The following is an 11912-nucleotide window of genomic DNA, read 5'->3' as shown; positions in this document are numbered from 1 at the left end:
ATTGGTTATGTTTGTCTTTTTTTTTAAATCAATCTCACCAGGAGTGAGATTTTCATATAAATTTTATTAATCTTTTTTAAAAAGCCAACTTTTGGTTTTGTTGATTTTCTCTATGTATACTTGTTTTCTACTTCATTAATTTCCACTTTTAACTTTATGACTCCCTTTCTACCCTTGGTATATTTTTCTGTTATTTTTAAAAATTTCATGAGATACATACTTTTCTCAATAAATTTCAGCCTTTGTTCCCTTCTAATATATACACTTAAAGCAAATATTCCTGTAATTATTGCAGCCCACAAGAGTTTCTGTTCAGTGCTTTTGTTATCAGTCAGCTTGAAATATTTTCTAATTTCCATTAAGATTCCTTCTTTGTCCCATAGCTTTTTAGAAGAATGTTTCAAAATGTATGGACATTTCCTACCAATATTTTTATTATTGATTTCTAGCACATTTTCACTGAGATCTTAGAGGATATAATCTATACAATTTAAATCCTTTGAAATTTGTTGAGATTTGTTTATGATATATATAAATGTTTCATGAAAGCTAGAAAAAATATATTCTGTAGTTGTTTGGTACAGTGTTATATACATGTTTAATAGGTCAAGTTTCTTTACTGTGTTGTTCAAATATTTTATATCCTTACTAAACTGTTTTTGTCTACTTGTTTAATCAGTTACTGAGAGATGTTAAAAGTATCCTATATATAATTGGTTAGTCTATTTCTCCTTGTAGTTCTGTCAGTTTTTTCTTCATATAATTTGAATTAATATTACTGAGTGCATGAATATTTAGAAGTGTTGTATCTTCCTGGTGAATGAGATGACTACAACTTTAATATTTTTTAAATGTAAAGTCTATCCTGACATTAATATCTTATATTAGCTTTATTTTGGGTGGTGTTTGTTGTTGTTCAGTTGCTAAGTCATGTCCAAATCTTTGTAACTCCATGAATTGCAGCACACCAGGCTCCCCTGTCTTTCACTATCTCCCAGAGCTTGCTCAAACTCATGTCCATTGAGTCAGTGATGCTATCCAACCATCTCATGCTCTGTAGTCCCCTTCTGCTCTTGCCTTCAATCTTTCCCAGCAGCAGAGTCTTTTCCAATGAGTTGGCTGTTTGTGTCAGGTGGCCAAAGTATTGGAGCTTCAGCTTCAGCATCAGTCCTTCCAATGAATAATCAGGGTTGATGTCTTTTAGTATTGACTGGTTTGATCTCCTTGCTGTCCAAGGGACTCTCAATAGTCTTCTCCAGCGCCACAATTCAAAAGCATCAATTCTTTGGTGCTCAGCCTTCTTTATGGTCCAACCCTCACATTTGTAATATGACTACTGGAAAAACCACAGCTTTGACTATGCAGACCTTTGTTGGCAAAGTGATGTCTCTGCTTTTTAATATGCTGTCTAGGTTTGTCACAGCTTTTCTTCCAAGAAGTAAGTGTCTTTTAATTTCATGGCTGCAGTCATTCGGGAGTTCGTGATGGACAGGGAGGCCTGGCGTGCTGTGATTCATGGGGTCACAAGGAGTCGGACACGACTGAGCGACTGAACTGAATTGAACTGTGTGTATGTACCTGTGTGAATTCAGTCTAACAATCTTAACGATTAACTGAAGCATTTAGTCAATTTGCATTTAATGTAATTTAATGTGCATACATTCATCTTTTTAATGTACTGTCTCTTAATACCACTTCTTCTGTGTTCCCTTATATTGTTTTTCTTCTGTTGGACTAGTTACATTAAATAAAAAATCATTCAGTTCTCACTCCCATTAGTTTCAAAATTATACCATTAAAAAATTCTTTTTATGGTTACCATAGAGATTATAACATGACTCTTGATTTATCAAAGTCTAATATTAATCTTTACCTTTCTCTTTCTCCTAGATAATGCAAAGACCTTGCTGCTGTGCTATGCTCAGTTGTGTCTGACTCTTTCCAATGCCATGGACTATAGCCAGCTAGGCTCCTCTGTCCATGGAATTTTCCAGGCAAGGATTCTGAAGTGAGTTGCCATTCCCTTCTCCAGGGGATCCTCCTGACCCAGGGATGGAACCTACAGGTGGATTCTTTACCACAGTGCCACTTGGGAACAGTTAAATCCACTTAATTCCCTCCAGCTTATGTGCTATTGTGTCATTAATTTTTTTCTGGTTAAAAAAATTAAATTTACCATTTTGGGACTTCCCTGGCAGTCCAGTGGTTAAGAGTCCAAGCTTCCATTGGAAGGAGCATGGGTTCCATCCTGGTTGGGAAACTAAGATCCCAGAAGCTGCACAGGGCAGCCAAAAAACAAACAAAAAATCCCTGTGCATTGGCAAATGCCTATGAATAGAAGAGGTCCTGGTTCACTTGTGTTCTGACCATACAATACCCTAACCACTAGTCCCCCACTTCCCCCCACCACACATACTTGGCACAAGCTACCATCATCTGTCTCTTGGACTTAACTGGTCTCCCTGCTTCATAAGGGCTTCCCTGGTGGCTCAGTGGGTAAAGAGTCTGCCTGCAATGTGGGAGAGCTGTGTTCGATCCTTGGCTTGGGAAGATCGCCTGGAGAAGGAAATGGCAACCCACTCCAGTATTCTTGCCTGGAGAATCCCATGGACAGAGGAGCCTGGTGGGCTACAGTCCATGGGATCACAAGAGTCAGACACGACTGAGTGACTAACACTTTCACTTTCTTTCTGCTTCTAAAACTGTGTAACTCAAGTTGGGACTTGAACTCATGGTCTTTCAACTGAGATCACATACCTTATCTTAGGACTTGATGAAGTTCAGGTTCTTGATGTCTCATCACAGAAAAAATTCAATGAGAGACAAAGTTGATAGGGAGTAAAGGGACAAAGTAGATGATTAAATAGTTTATCATATTAGGGGACTGTAAGTAGAAAAAATACGGGAGACTTCTGTAAGTTAACGATTTCTCAAGAGAGCAGGTTTGCTTAACCACAAAAACAAGCAGGCTTGTTTAGCAACAAAACTATGTAACAGAAGCATGAAACATGCGTCACACAATAGAATGATGGTGACATGAGCCCCACATCCTGCCCAGTGAGCTCAATAAGTTAATGGTCCCTAGGCCATGCTCTCTGCACACATAAAAACAGTAATTTGTGGACTTAGCTTGAACATGTAGGGACAAGAAAACTCCTCTGCCCAGCCTGGAGGAGGAACTGATGATGGAAGCATGACATCTACTCAGGAAACACAAAGAAGTTCTTTTCCCCCTCCCTGCTTTTCCTTTGATTATAAAACTGTAGCTCAGTAAGTTCTTGGGGCATAACATTTCTTGTCAACTTGCTTGTAAACCTCACAAACTTCCTATTCTAATAAATTATTTCTTATCTATCACTGCCTCTCACTGAATTCTTTCTACACTGACACATATAGGACTATGGTACTGGAGCTCTTCATAGCCCCCAAAACAAAACCAAATGTTTTCAAAGTTACAGATAAAAGTGACTTTATTTAGAGAGAAACACACTCTACAGATAGTGTGGGCCATTTCAGAAGGCAAGAGCCACCCCAGGGTATGGAAGCTGACTGAGCCAACTCATTAGAAAAGACCCTGATGCTGGGAAAGATTGAAGGCAGGAGGATAAAGGGATGACAGAGAATGAGATATTTGGTTGGATGGCATCACTGACTCAATGGATGAGTTTGAGCAATTTCCGGGAGATGGTGAAGGACAGGAAAGCCTGGCATGCTGCAGTTCATGGGGTCAAAAAGTGTCAGACATGACTGAGTGAGTGAATAACAACTCCAGGGTATGTAGTTGTCAGTTTTTATGAGTGAGTGAAGTCGCTCAGTCGTGTCCGACTCTTTGCGACCCTGTGGACTGTAGCCTACCAGGCTCCTCTGTCCATGGGATTTTCCAGGCAAGAATACTGGAGTGGGTTGCCATTTCCTTCTCCAGGAGATCTTCCGGACCCAGGGATTGAACCCAGGTCTCTCGCATTGTAGGCAGACACTTTACTGTCTGAGCCACCAGGGAAGTCAGTTTTTATAGGGGTGGGTAATTTCATTGGCTAATGTGTGAAACCAATATTCCGGTTATTTTGGGGAAGGGGTGAGGATTTCCAGGAATTGGGCTACCACACACTTGTTGATCTTTTGTGGTTGGCCTTGGAACTATCATGGTGCCTGTGGGTGTGTCATTTAGAGTGCTAATGTGTTACAATAAGCATATACTGAGGATCAAGGTTTAGTGGAAGTCTCCTCTGCCATCTTGGGCTTAGTTGGTTCTAAGCATTTATGTCATGTCCTATGGCTATGTCATTCTTTATTTTTTTTTTAATTGTTTTATTTATTTATTTTTGGCTGTGCTGGGTCTTCTTTGTTGTATGAGGGCTTTCTCTAGTTATGGCAGGTGGGTGCCACTCTCTAGTTGTGGTGCTCGGGCTTCTCATTACAGTGGTTTCTCCTGTTGCAGAGCACTAGCTCTGCTCCTCGCAGGTTTCAGTAGCTGTGGCACGTGGGCTTAGTTGCCCTGAGGTATGAGGAATCCTCCCAGACCAGGGATTGAACCTGTGTCCCCTGCACTGTCAGGTGGACTCTTAACCACTGGACCACCAGGAAAGTCCCAAGTCATTCTTTTAAAGGTTGTGCCCTGCCCCCTTCCCTCCCATTTAATTTCCACCTTTGCCCCCTCATAGAAATGACAGTGATCCTTTAAAGGAATACATTAGGCTTGACATTTCTTTATTTAAAACCTCCCAGTGCTTTGAAACCCACTCAGAATCAAATTCAAAGTCCTTCCCATGACCTACAAGGACTTACATAACCTGACCCCTGGTTACCTCTCAGATCTTATCGCCTGCACTTCAAAAACACTTGGTTTCCTTGCTGTTCCTCAAACAAGCCAATCGTGCTTGAGCCTTGGGGTTTTGTACTTACTGCCTGTAATGCTCTTTACCCTGATATTCACATTGCTGGTCCTTTTACCTCCTTTACAGTGGTTCTGCTCAAGTTTCACCTACCAGACAGGCCCTCTCTGACCATTCTACATAAAATGTCTTTCCTTTCCCTTTAGTCTCTATCCTCCTATCCAGCTTTATTTTCTTTTAGGACTTGTCGACAACTGTTATATGTTTATTTGTTTTTTGACATATTCTTTCCTCTCCCACTAGATTGCAAGCTCCATGAAAACAGGGACTTCTTAAATTTATTTTTTATGTCCAATATCTTAGACAGTGCCTTGCACACTATAGGTGCCCAATAAATACTATGTTAATGAAGAAACTGTAAAACCTACATAAAGGAAACTAAGTTTTTTCCAGGGAGACATCAAAGTGAAACCATTTACGACAGATTGGGACTTGAACCCATGTGCTGGGACTCGAACCCAGCCAAAACCCAGTTTGGGACTCAAACCCATGTGGCTAGGTCTCGAACCCAGCTAAAACCCACGGTACCTGGTTTCAGGACCTCCTGAAGCTCAGGTTCTTGATCTTTCATTACAGAAAGAATTCAGTGAGAGACAAAGTGATAGGTAAGAAGTGGGTTTATTCAGCTACAGAGAGAAGCACACTCCACAGACAGAGTGTGGCCATCAAAGAGGGCGAGTGTGGCCCCGAAATTTGGCATGGTTAGTTTTTATAGGCTGGGTAATTTCACATGCTAATGAGTGGGAGGATTATTCCAACTATTTTTGGGAAAGGGCGGAGATTTCCAGGATTTGGGCCACTGCCCAGTCCTTGGTCTTTTAACACTGCCTTGGAACTGTCATGGCACCTCTGGGTGTGTCATTTCACTTGCTGATTGAGAATCAAGTTCTAGTCTTGTCTGCCAACTTGGTACCATTTGATTCTATTCAGTTTATGTTGTGTTCTTGGGCTTTCAAAAGTTGTGCTTTGCTTCTTTCCCTCCTGTTACATTCCCCCCTCAGAGATTTAACTCCCAGATTCTTATGGGAAGCAGAAGGGTGAAGATCCATCTTCTGTAATTGCTTCAAGGCTGAGTAGGGGTGACAACCCTGACTCAGTTCAGTTTACACAGTTTACTCAAACTCATGTCCATTGAGTCGGTGATGCCATCCAACCATCCCATCACATGAGTACTGGAAAAACCACAGCTTTGACTAGACAGACCTCTGTTAGCAAAGTAATGTCTCTGCTTTTTAATATGCTGTCTAAGTTGGTCATAACTTTCCTTCCAAGGAGTAAGCGTCTTTTAATTTCATGGCTTAATTTCATGACGTACTCCTTTTCCTATTTGGAACCAGTCTGTTGTTCCATGTCCAGTTCTAACTGTTGCTTCCTGACCTGCATACAGATTTCTCAAGAGGCAGGTCAGGTGGTCTGGTATTCCCATCTCTTTCAGAATTTTCCACAGTTTATTGTGATCCACACAGTCAAAGGCTTTGGCATAGTCAATCAAGCAGAAATAGATGTTTTTCTGGAACTCTCTTGCTTTTTTGATGATCCAGCAGATGTGGCAATTTGATCTCTGGTTCCTCTGCCTTTTCTAAAACCAGCTTGAACATCTGGAATTTCACAGTTCACATACTGCTGAAGCCTGGTTTGGAGAATTTTGAGCATTACTTTACTAGCGTGTGAGATGAGTGCAACCGTGTGGTAGTTTGAGCACTCTTTGGCATTGCCTTTCTTTGGGATTGGAATGAAAACTGAGCTTTTCCAGTCCTGTGGCCACTGCTGTGGTTTCCAAATTTGCTGGCATATTGAGTGCAGCACTTTCACAGCATCATCTGACCAGGCTTATAAGGGAGTAAAAATCTCTAGATACCTGATCTAGGGGCCCCAGGGGCTGGGCAGCTCCTTGTTTTAGTCCACATGGGATGAAATCCCTACATAGCCATCATCTTGATGTAGAACTGCTGTAACTGGTTCCTTAGTCCTCCTATGTATCTTCTTGATGATGAGGCATTTTTGTACCAGCACCAGTGTACAGAAATATCTATAAATGACAAAAGACTAAAAAAGTATGGTCAAATATTTGATTACAGTGTAGGATAAAGTTTGGTTACAATAACCAGAATTACAAATGATCACATTTAACATAACATACTAAATAAGCCTAGTTAAATATTTCTCTTTGAGGATACCTCAGGAGCCCTCTAAAACATTCCAAAGTTAGTTTTTAGTCAGATAAGATCATAAGTCACTGGAAGACAATACTTATTCCCTAACCTAAAGATTTTTTTCCCTAAAGAGCTCGAAAGCAAATACAAATCACTCACAGGCTAAGAAACTCATCTCAATCTGTTTGTCAAAAGCAGCATTTCAAGAATACTTTGGAAGGAGAAACCAAATCCAGTCTTGTCTTAGTCTGTTCCTAACAAAATCCAGGTGGATTCTCTACCACCTGAGCCACAAGAGAAGCCCTAAGATTTAAGGCCTTTAGATTTAAGGGACTAGATCTGATGGACACAGTGCCTGATGAACTATGGATGGAGGTTTGTGACATTGTACAGGAGACAGGGATCAAGGCCATCCCCAAGAAAAACAAATGCAAAAAAGCAAGATGGCTGTCTGAGGAGGCCTTACAAATATTTGTGAGAAGAAGAGAAGCCAAAAGCAAAGGAGAAAAGGAAAGATATTAACATCTGAATGCAGAGTTTCAAAGAATAGCAAGGAGAGATAAGAAAGCCTTCCTCAGTGATCAGTGCAAAGAAACAGAGGAAAACAATAGAATGGGAAAGACCAGAGATCTCCTTGAGAAAATGAGAGATACCAAAGGAACATTTCATGCAAAGATGGGCTCGATAAAGGACAGAAATGGTATGGACCTAACAGAAGCAGAAGATATTAAGAGGTGGCAAGAATACAGAGAAGAACTGTACAAAAAAGATCTTCATGACCCAGATAATCACGATGGTGTGATCACTCACCTAGAGCCAGATATCCTGGAATGTGAAGTCAAGTGGGCCTTAAGAAGGATCACTATGAACAAAGCTAGTGGAGGTGATAGAATTCCAGTTGAACTATTTCAAATCCTGAAAGATGATGCTGTGAAAGTGCTGCACTCAATATGCCAGCAAATTTGGAAACCTCAGCAGTGGCCACAGGACTGGAAAAGCTCAGTTTTCATTCCAATCCCAAAGAAAGGCAATGCCAAAGAATGCTCAAACTACCGCACAATTGCACTCATCTCACATGCTAGTAAAGTAATGCTCAAAATTCTCCAAACCAGGCTTCAGCAGTATGTGAACTGTGAAATTCCAGATGTTCAAGCTGGTTTTAGAAAAGGCAGAGGAACCAGAGATCAAATTGCCACATCTGCTGGATCATCAAAAAAGCAAGAGAGTTCCAGAAAAACATCTATTTCTGCTTGATTGACTATGCCAAAGCCTTTGACTGTGTGGATCACAATAAACTGTGGAAAATTCTGAAAGAGATGGGAATACCAGACCACCTGACCTGCCTCTTGAGAAATCTGTATGCAGGTCAGGAAGCAACAGTTAGAACTGGACATGGAACAACAGACTGGTTCCAAATAGGAAAAGGAGTATGTCAAGGCTGTATATTGTCACCCTGCTTATTTAACTTATATGCAGAGTACATCATGAGAAACGGTGGGGTGGAAGAAGCACAAGCTGGAATCAAAATTGCCGGGAGAAATATCAATAGCCTCAGCTATGCAGATGACACCACCTTTATGGCAGAAAGCAAAGAAGAACTAAAGAGCCTCGTGATGAAAGTGAAAGCGGAGGGTGAAAAAGTTGGCTTAAAGCTCAACATTCAGAAAACGAAGATCATGGCATCTGGTCCCATCACTTCATGGGAAATAGATGGGGAAACAGTGGAAACAGTGGCTGACTTTATTTTGGGGGGGCTCCAAAATCACTGCAGATAGTGACTGCAGCCATGAAATTAAAAGACGCTTACTCCTTGGAAGGAAAGTTATGACCAACTTAGACAGCATATTAAAAAGCAGAGACATTACTTTGCCAACAGAGGTCTGTCTAGTCAAAGCTATGGTTTTTCCAGTAGTCATGTATAGATGTAAGAGTTGGACTATAAAGAAAGCTGAGCACCGAAGAATTGATGCTTTTGAACTGTGGTGTTGGAGAAAACTCTTGAGAGTCCCTTGGACTGCAAGGAGATCCAACCAGTCCATTCTGAAGATCAGCCCTGGGATTTCTTTGGAAGGAATGATGCTAAAGCTGAAACTCCAATACTTTGGCCACCTGATGTGAAGAGCTGACTCATTTGAAAAGACCCTGATGCTGGGAAAGATGGAAGGCAGGAGGAGAAGGGGACGACAGAGGAGGAGATGGTTGGAAGGCATCACCGACTCAATGGATATGAGTTTGGGTAAATTCTGGGATTTGGTGATGGACAGGGAGGCCTGGCGTGCTGCAGTCTATGGAGTCACAGGGTTGGACCCAATTGAGCGACTGAACTGAACTGAACAGAATCCATTTACCCAACTAAATTTAATCCAATCTTAGAAAATCTTGATCATGTGTAACTCTTTGCCTATATTAATCACACCAAAAAGCTTAAACCACTTTCAATTTTGTCCCGAACATTTTTCAGGTAACATGAGCCTGAAACTCATTCTGGCCAGATTATTTTGTATTTTTGAGTATTTGTGTGAGTATTTAATTTCCTTTAAGTCAATTAAATGGAGTTCTTTTATGAATTAACTTTTGGCAATATCACACATCTATAACACACATATAGACACATATGAACACATAAACACAGAGACCTCATAATTCCTGTTCCATAATTTCAGCCATGATCTCTTGAACCCAAACCATTTTTCTAAAATAATTCCTAAATCTAGGAGAGGTTCATTATCATTTTGTATATATTGAAGTAATCTTAGAGGTGGGATTATCTTTTTGATCAAGTTCTTTGTTACTCCTAACACCTTTTCTTCCATATGGGAAAAGTCTCTACCCATCCAGTGAATGTGTCTACCTTTAAAAATAAATATATGTATCCTCTGGACTTGGGTACCTGAGTAAAATTAATGTTCCAGTTCTCAGTTGTTTCTTTGGTGTTGAATGGGTCTAAATAATGGAGGAGGGGGTGGCATTGTTCCAGGATTATTTTGTAAACACGTGTCACATGATTTCATAATCTGGGCCACCACCATTTTCATTTCTTTACCCGCAAGCAATCTTTGTAGTAAATTCCAAAGAGCTTTCCAAAGAGCTTCACATTCATAGTGGGTAGTTTCATATAGAGCCTTGATTACTTTCCATTGCTGAGCTTGTGGAATCATAATCTTTTCATCTAACATAAGTCATCCCCTTAGACTTATTAACCCCCTATTTTTAGCCCAGTTTTCTTGGTATAGCCAGGTTGTGGCATTTCCTCTATCAAGCCTAGGACTTTTAAAACTGCCTGTGGTATGTAAGCTGCTTTCTTTGCTTCTTGGTCAGCTCGGTGATTTCCCTTTCCAATTTCAGACCTGGGAATCTGAGACTGATGTCCCCTACAGTGAACAACAGCTATTCTTGAGGATCTTGTATAGTAACCACTGGCTGGACATCTTTGACCAGACCTGGAACCTTGATATTCCACATTCCAGGGCCTATTAAGTCTTCTATTTCAACTTCAGATTCAATCTGTCCCTTTCTGTTTTCCGTTAAAATCATTTGGTGATGAGGGTGGTTCCTTTCCCCTTCCAGAAACAGAGTGGCCCCTAACTTAGTTAATAAATCTCTTCCCATTAAAGGGATGGGGCAATCAGAAACAAACAGAACTGAGTGTAAAAACAACTAACTATTAGCATTGCACAAAAGAGGCTCCATAAAATTGTGTCCTTGTTTTTTCCCTGACAACCCCATTACATATTCCTTATGATTGCTAAGGTTTCCAAACCTTTGGGTTAAGACTGAGAGGGTAGCATCAGTGTCTATAAGAAATTCTACCAAGTGGCCAGCCACATCAGTGATCACCTGAGGCTGGACATTAGTTATGTAGACAGTATCTCTAGGCAGAGCCACTTTTGGCCTTGGGTCTCATCGGTCTTCTGATTGCAAAACCATCAATGTTTGAGGGGCCCCTGTCGTCGCTCTCTGGCGTCTGGGGCATTCCCTCTCCCAATGCCTTGGCTGCTTGCAAAGGACACACTGACATTCGGTCCTTCCTCCAGTGCCCCTTTGTCTACACAGGATACACCAGGTGCATCTACAAGGATACACCTTGTATGGGTACCCATGGACCTTGTGGTCTGCCAGGACCAGATTGGTCCAGAAAGGGCAGCCTTCTAGTTGGTGGTCTTTGAGCAGACAAAGCCATTACAATCATTTAAGTCTCTTGCATATTTCTCTGGGTGCGTCCAGCCTTTTCAGCCATATCCCTATTATTGAAAACCAAATAAGCCAATTGGAGCAAATCATTCATTGGAGTCTGAGAACCAGCAGTTGCTTTCTGAATTTTGTGCCTGATGTCTGGGGCAGACTGGGCTATGACATGCATAGCCAAAAGGGTTCATCCTAAAAGTCTCCACTAATCTCCTTCGGAGTGGGCTCCTTTAGCACGGGCGGCTGCGACGGTGCACATAGCATGGTGGAGAGGAGCTACCCCACGTCCGAGGTCAGGGGCAGAAGCTGGGAGGACCCCATGCCCGAGGGGTGGCGGCCAAGAGGAGCTACCCCACGTCTGAGGTCAGGGGCAGTGGCCAAGAGTACCAGGCTGCGAAGGCGCAGGAGCAGCCAAGAGGAGCAACCCCACGTCCAAGGAGTGGTGGCTGTGTGGGTGTAGGAGGGCCTAGAGGAGCTATTCCACGTTCAAGGTCAGGAGGGGCCGCCGTGAGGGGATACGCCTCGTCCAAGGTAAGGAGAAGTGGCTGTGCTTTGCTGGAGCAGCCGTGAAGAGATACCCCATGTCCAAGGTAAGAGAAACACAAGTAAGATGGTAGGTGTTTCAAGAGGGCATCAGAGGGCAGACACACTGAAACCATAATCACAGAAATCTAGTCAATCT

This window comes from Bubalus kerabau, chromosome X (genome assembly GCF_029407905.1).
Source record: "Bubalus kerabau isolate K-KA32 ecotype Philippines breed swamp buffalo chromosome X, PCC_UOA_SB_1v2, whole genome shotgun sequence".
Lineage (NCBI taxonomy): Eukaryota > Metazoa > Chordata > Mammalia > Artiodactyla > Bovidae > Bubalus > Bubalus kerabau.
This window is presented reverse-complemented; position numbering follows the sequence as displayed.